Source organism: Pinus tabuliformis, chromosome 2_2 (genome assembly GCF_031772625.1).
Source record: "Pinus tabuliformis cultivar Carrire ecotype Pingquan chromosome 2_2, CPIR1, whole genome shotgun sequence".
Lineage (NCBI taxonomy): Eukaryota > Viridiplantae > Streptophyta > Pinopsida > Pinales > Pinaceae > Pinus > Pinus tabuliformis.
In genome coordinates, this window is record NC_142300.1 from 783,535,476 (window position 1) to 783,542,041 (window position 6,566).

General features: G+C 35.8%; 1 pseudogene; it reads left to right on the plus strand.

The window, feature by feature from the left end:
• The first annotated feature begins 4,857 nt into the window (after positions 1-4,857).
• Positions 4,858-6,113, plus strand: LOC149195036 (reticulon-like protein B5; annotated as a pseudogene).
• Positions 6,114-6,566: the final 453 nt, after the last annotated feature.

The following is a 6,566-nucleotide window of genomic DNA, read 5'->3' on the forward strand; positions in this document are numbered from 1 at the left end:
CAGTACTAGGGTTTGTAGTAGGATTTCGGTGTTGGGAAACATGGAGGGGCTTGAAGGGGGGAGTTATACTCCCTCCTACAGTCATGTAGTCTCTAATCGTTTCAAGAATCCCATGGAAGTGGAAACCGGATGTACAGAAAGAGGAAAACAGGAAAACGGCAGAGCACAGAAGATGGCAGAAACGCAGGAGGAAGTCAGAAGAGAGAAACGTACAGAAGTAGATAGTCAGAAAGCTGACCCCAGAATTCGGACAGGACCTTGTAAACCAAGGGCTTCCATCACACCCCGAGTGGTGTTAAGTGATCCAGCGCTACAGGTGCACAGGGAGCACATGGCGAGCTATGCAGTGATATGAAAATTCATGGGGGTATGGCCAACAGAGAAGGCCCTACACGCATGGATAAAGAACCATTGGAAACCCAAGGGAGATATAGATCTACACCTTGGATCCAAGGGTTTCTTCACAGTTGTGTTTCCAAACATAGAGGATAAGGACAGGATATTTGAAGGAGGTCCTTACTTCTATGCGACTACAGATCTCTATATGCGACCTTGGGTGATGAACTTCATCTCGGAGCATAAGACTTTTACTTTGGTGCCGATATGGATAAAAATTTATTCCCTACCTATAGAGTACTGGAAGCTAGAATCATTAAAGGCCATAGGTAATAAACTAGGGCATTTCATAAAAATATCAGAGGCCACACTGCATGGAAAATATACCTCCTTTGCCAGAATATGTGTGGAAATGGACCTCTCTGGGGCTTTGCCCGATGAAATAATACTAGAAGTTTATGATGAAGATTGGGTGTAGGTGGTGGATTATGAGCATATACCCTTCAGATGTCGCAAATGCCATGAACACAGGAACCTCTTTAGAGACTGCCCGGTAAATAAAATGGAGAGCAGCATCAAAGCAACCTCAGGTAAAGAGACTGAAAGCTTTACTAAAGTGGGAGGCAAACGAAAAGGGGGGAGAAAGAACCAAAAATAATCTATGAGGAAAAGTAACCTAGTCATAATAGGTTCAAGATGTTAGAAGAAGAAAAGGGGGTTGAAAGAGAGAGCAAGCAGTGAAGGACAATCTAGTAGTGAAGGAAAAGGATGACAGAATAGAGGATAGATCTGACAAAAGCCAACAGAAGGAAGATCATCCCAGCACGATGGAACTTGATAGGGACCAAGAGATGACCTCAAGTGAAGTGGGAATGGAGGAGCATGAACTGCAGGACATATTGGAAAGGGAGCATTGTTGGGACTCAAAAATGTCATATTTTCATCCACCTTTTTCTTCACTATTCCTTACATTTCATCATCCCATTAACCTTTTATCATATCATTTTCATACATACATTTGGGTTTCACCTTCTTATTTTCCAATTTATTCATTTTTGTATTACAAGTGAATTTATGATTAAATATTAGAAAATATACATATTTTTATATATATCTCAAGAATATGTGAGTTTTGTTATGTGTAGGAAATATGTGAAGAATTAATATCTCCTCCACCATATTAAGGAGATAATTGTGCAAGCCTATTCCTAAGGAGAAAATCATGGAGGATTTGGTTGGCATATCTTATCCAAGATATGTGAGAGATTTATGGAGGATTCAAAGGGATCATATTTTGTAATAATGAGAAAGTAGTTAAAAATTCTTGAGAGATTTGTGGGATCATATCTTGTAATAATGGGAAATTAGTTGAGAGTGCTTGAGAGAATATTGGATATGTAATTATGAGAATGTTATCTTCCTCATGTATATAAGGGAGTGCTCTCTCTTCATTTTAAGAGGGAAGAATGAATAATGAATAATGGAAAGGAATTCTTAGTTTTTCATCTTTTATTGTTATGCTTTCATGATTTGTAATTTAATTCTTGTAATATAATTTGAGATATTTTTATTGTTGTGAGCTCACATATGTTGTTTGTCATTCAATTCTTCACGTGTTGTATTGCTTTTCCTTTATGCAATTTCCTGTTTTCATAGTTAATGTTTCAATGCCTTCCTAGATTAATTTGATTTCAGTAACTTAGATTAGATTAAATTAGTTCCACTTCGGTCTTGCATATATAGTGCATGTGCCTCGTAAGTCTACGAACCTCGGATTGACAAATTAAATAGTTGGGCAAGTACTACAACAGAATTAAACGAACATAGTTTCACCCAACATAGTTTAGGGGGGGAGAAATATATTCACTACATATTCACTTCCATGATTCCATTTCTTCACCACTATCACTCCATTTACCATTCACCAACATTTATTTTCCAATGATACTTTGTTGCACTTTGCTTCATACACAATATTGGCATGCTTCATTAATATTACAAAAGGGCTTTCTTATGCACATTATGATTTCCAGTGAGTGTTTACATTATTATTGAAGAAAAGAGAACATAAAATGAAATGAATGTTGTTAACACAAGAACCAACATTCTTTGTATTCATGGTTGTCACACAAGAACCAACCATAAGAAACTGTAAATTGTTAGTCATGTCTTTCACATATCCTAGAAACATTCATTGTTAAAAGACATCATCATGTAAAGCCAAAGTCCAAAATGCCAAATGTTCTTAAAGAGACCCATGCATGGTTGCATGAGGACATGCAACAAGTTCAGTTGGGGAGGATGTTGGGACTCAGAAATGTCATATTTTCATCCACCTTTTTCTTCACTATTCCTTACATTTCATCATCCCATTAACCTTTTATCATATCATTTTCATACATACATTTGGGTTTCACCTTCTTATTTTCCATTTTATTCATTTTTGTATTACAAGTGAATCTATGATTAAATATTAGAAAATATACATATTTTTATATATATCTCAAGAATATGTGAGTTTTGTGATGTGTAGGAAATATGTGAAGAATTAATATCTCCTCCACCATATTAAGGAGATAATTATGCAAGCCTATTCCTAAGGAGAAAATCATGGAGGATTTGGTTGGCATATCTTATCCAATTCCTAAAGAGAAAATCATGGAGGATTTGGTTGGCATATCTTATCCAAGATATGTGAGAGATTTATGGAGGATTCAAAGGGATCATATTTTGTAATAATGGGAAAGTAGTTAAAAATGCTTGAGAGATTTGTGGGATCATATCTTGTAATAATGGGAAATTAGTTGAGAGTGCTTGAGAGAATATTGGATATGTAATTATGAGAAGGTTATCTTCCTCATGTATATAAGAGAGTGCTCTCTCTTCATTTTAAGAGGGAAGAATGAATAATGAATAATGGAAAGGAATTCTTAGTTTTTCATCTTTTATTGTTATGCTTTCATGATTTGTAATTTAATTCTTGTAATATAATTTGAGATAGTTTTATTGTTGTGAGCTCACATATGTTGTTTGTCATTCAATTCTTCACATGTTGTATTGCTTTTCCTTTATGCAATTTCCTGCTTTCATAGTTAATGTTTCAATGCCTTCCTAGATTAATTTGATTTCAGTAATTTAGATTAGATTAAATTAGTTCCACTTCAGTCCTGCATATATAGTGCATGTGTCTCGTAAGTCTACGAACCTCGGATTGACAAATTAAATAGTTGGGCAAGTACTACAACAGAATTAAACGAACATAGTTTCACCCAACATTTTGGCGCCGTTGCCGGGGAGGCACGATGGATTGAAGTTTAGTTTGATTTTTCATGCAAGTGTGTTTAGACATGTTCCTAACTCCGAGGTGTTAAGGTGGTAAGACGTGGGGAACAACCTACGCATCGCATTCGAGATACCGTAATGGGCTCGACCTCTTATGGATCAGGGCATGTAGGGTGTGTTTACATTTATGCAAGTGTGAATTTCAATTTCTGCAGGTGTGTTTGATTTTCGCAACTGTGAAGAGTGTTTGATGAATTCATGGTTCATGGTTGTAATTGAAGCATTTGATTACTCAATTAATGAGCAGTCCTTGTAAGAGGGTTTAATTGAGTATTGAATTCAAGATTATTTCTGTGGTCCTTTTGTTTTTAATTCAATTTTGCTGATTTTTTTTTATTTTTTTTTAGAATCTCTTTCAACATGGTTTAACAATGAGTTTCAGCTTGGAAATACTCACTCAGATCCTAGCAGAAGTCGGGATCTCTTCTTCCTTGGAAGAGGAGATCTTGACAAAAATTAAAGGTTCAACTACTCCCCAAGAAACAAACGAAGATTCAACATCTGAAGAATCCTGTGTATCTGATGGCGAGCAATCATTCGAACAGGAGATCGAGGAAGAAGAACAGCAGATCAGAGAAGAAAAAGAGGAGTTACAACATGATCTAAGTGAGAGAAATTGTGCCTATCAAAGCCTTATCGAACAATGGTTCCAGGTAAGTATTAGATTAGATTCATCTTTTTATTTTTTAGTTAATTTGCAGTTACAGCAACTAGACTCATTCACTTTCGAATATTTTCATCCATCACGTAAAAAATTGCTACTGAATATATTGTTGTTACTGCTACGTGAATGGATTCATTGGAAGTTTAATTACACGTAACTAATTTTTTTTTCTAATTAGTATGAGTAGGCTTTCATTTGTAGTTTTTGCTTTCATTTTCAGTTTTGCTTAGAATAAGTATGCTCTCCTCCGCGCTTAGTGTGATCGCGAGGATCAGAAAATAGGGATGATTTAGACTAATTTCAGGAATAAATAAATTCATGTTTTGCAATATGCTTCATCAAAAACATCTTTCAATATGAAAATCATTGTGTCCATTTGTTAAAAAAAAAATTAAGTCTAGAGAAAGTTTAGTTTCTTTCTAAAAAAAAAAATAACAATATATATATATATATATATATATATATATATATATATATATATATATATATTTGTAAAGATAGGGTTAATTTCATCGTATCTCTTTAGGGCTACTTGAAGCCGAGGGACTCTAAGTCTCTATAACCATCCATTAATTGTGTGGGTCGGAGAGGTTTATTAGTCGAAATGGGAGAGCATCCAGAGGAGGCAGCGTCTTTTCTGGAGAGTGTGCTGGAGAAGGTCACCGAAAAACTTCCTGGGCATGACTCCTCTTCTTCCGATTCGGATGATGAGAAATCCAAAAAAACCCGAGCCGTCTTCAATTGCATCTTCAATAAAACGTCTCTTTGGCCGCGAGAAGCCCGTCCATTCGCTGTTCGGAGGAGGCAAATCTATGGATGTAATACTATGGAGGAACAAGCAAACCTCAGGTGTTCTTGTCGGTGCTACTGTCATCTGGCTCCTATTTGAGTGGCTTGGTTATCATCTATTGACACTTATTTGCCATGTTCTCATACTTGGCCTCACCATCTTGTTCGTCTGGTCCAACGCATCAGCCTTTATTAACAAACAACTGGTGCGTATCCCTCAGATATCATTTTCTGAACAACTATTTCAGGATGTCGCTTCTGCTGTCAGATTTGAAATCAACCGCTTGTGTGCTTTTATACACGATGTTGCATCTGGGAGAGATTTGAAAAAGTTTCTTATGGTTGTTGCAGGTCTCTGGCTTCTTTCTGTGGTTGGCAGCTGGACTAATTTTTTTTTACTCTCTTCTATGTTGCATTTGTTTTTGCGCATACAGTGCCTGTGCTTTATGAAAAATATGAAGATCAGGTTGATGCACTTGCATTCAAGGCAATGGATGAAGCTAAGAAGCATTACAGGACATTTGATGCCAAAGTGTTGAGCAAGATTCCAAGAGGCCCACTGAAAGACAAGAAATTCTAGATGGTCTCTTTTAGTTATTATTTATGGTGATGGTAGAGTGACTACTTTTGCTAGTTTTGCTAATTTTCCTTTTTTGCACTTAAGCCTGCCTAGAAATAGTTGCCATGAAGTGTGGCATTTTGCTGTTTGATTTGGATCCAATCTACTTTTGAATTTGATCAGCTGCATGATCTCAGTTTTCTATCAGGTCCTCTATTTCCTCGGACACGCCCTCTGTATTTAATTGTTCAGCATGGGGCAGTTTTTATTGTTTAATTTCCTTGAAAATCCCCGACTTATTTTTGTCAGCATGATATGATCTTTTACATTCAATTGTGTAAGCAGTCAACAGAATTGCAATGCTTACGCAATTAGAATTATAGCATTTGCTTCGACATCATTGCATTTTTACACTAATGCTGCTGTTATATGTACCACGTACTAACCATGGACACAATGAGAAGTTGGAATGCTTTGATTTTAAAAAAATAAATAAAATAAATAAATAAAATTGCCCTCATTCATTCATAAACTAACTACTTGTTCCCTAAGAAATACAAAAGCCTTTTCAAATGTTTTAAATCAATTTTCCTGCAAACCAATAAAAACATTTTGAAAAGGTATTGCATAATCAATGAGTACATTGCATGCGGACATGCAATATTTCTAGTTGGGGGGAAATAAAAGTATGTTGGAATTTATCATTTATTTTTGTGGGCAAGAGTTAGGATGCATATACTAACAAGTGAAATGAGATTGGTGTTATGTGTAGATCAACGAGAAGCTTATGCAGAAAGCTCAACATTACAATGTGACACCGTTTTCATCCACAATTAGTGTAACTTTGAAAATAATTTAAAAAATGGACATTTCATA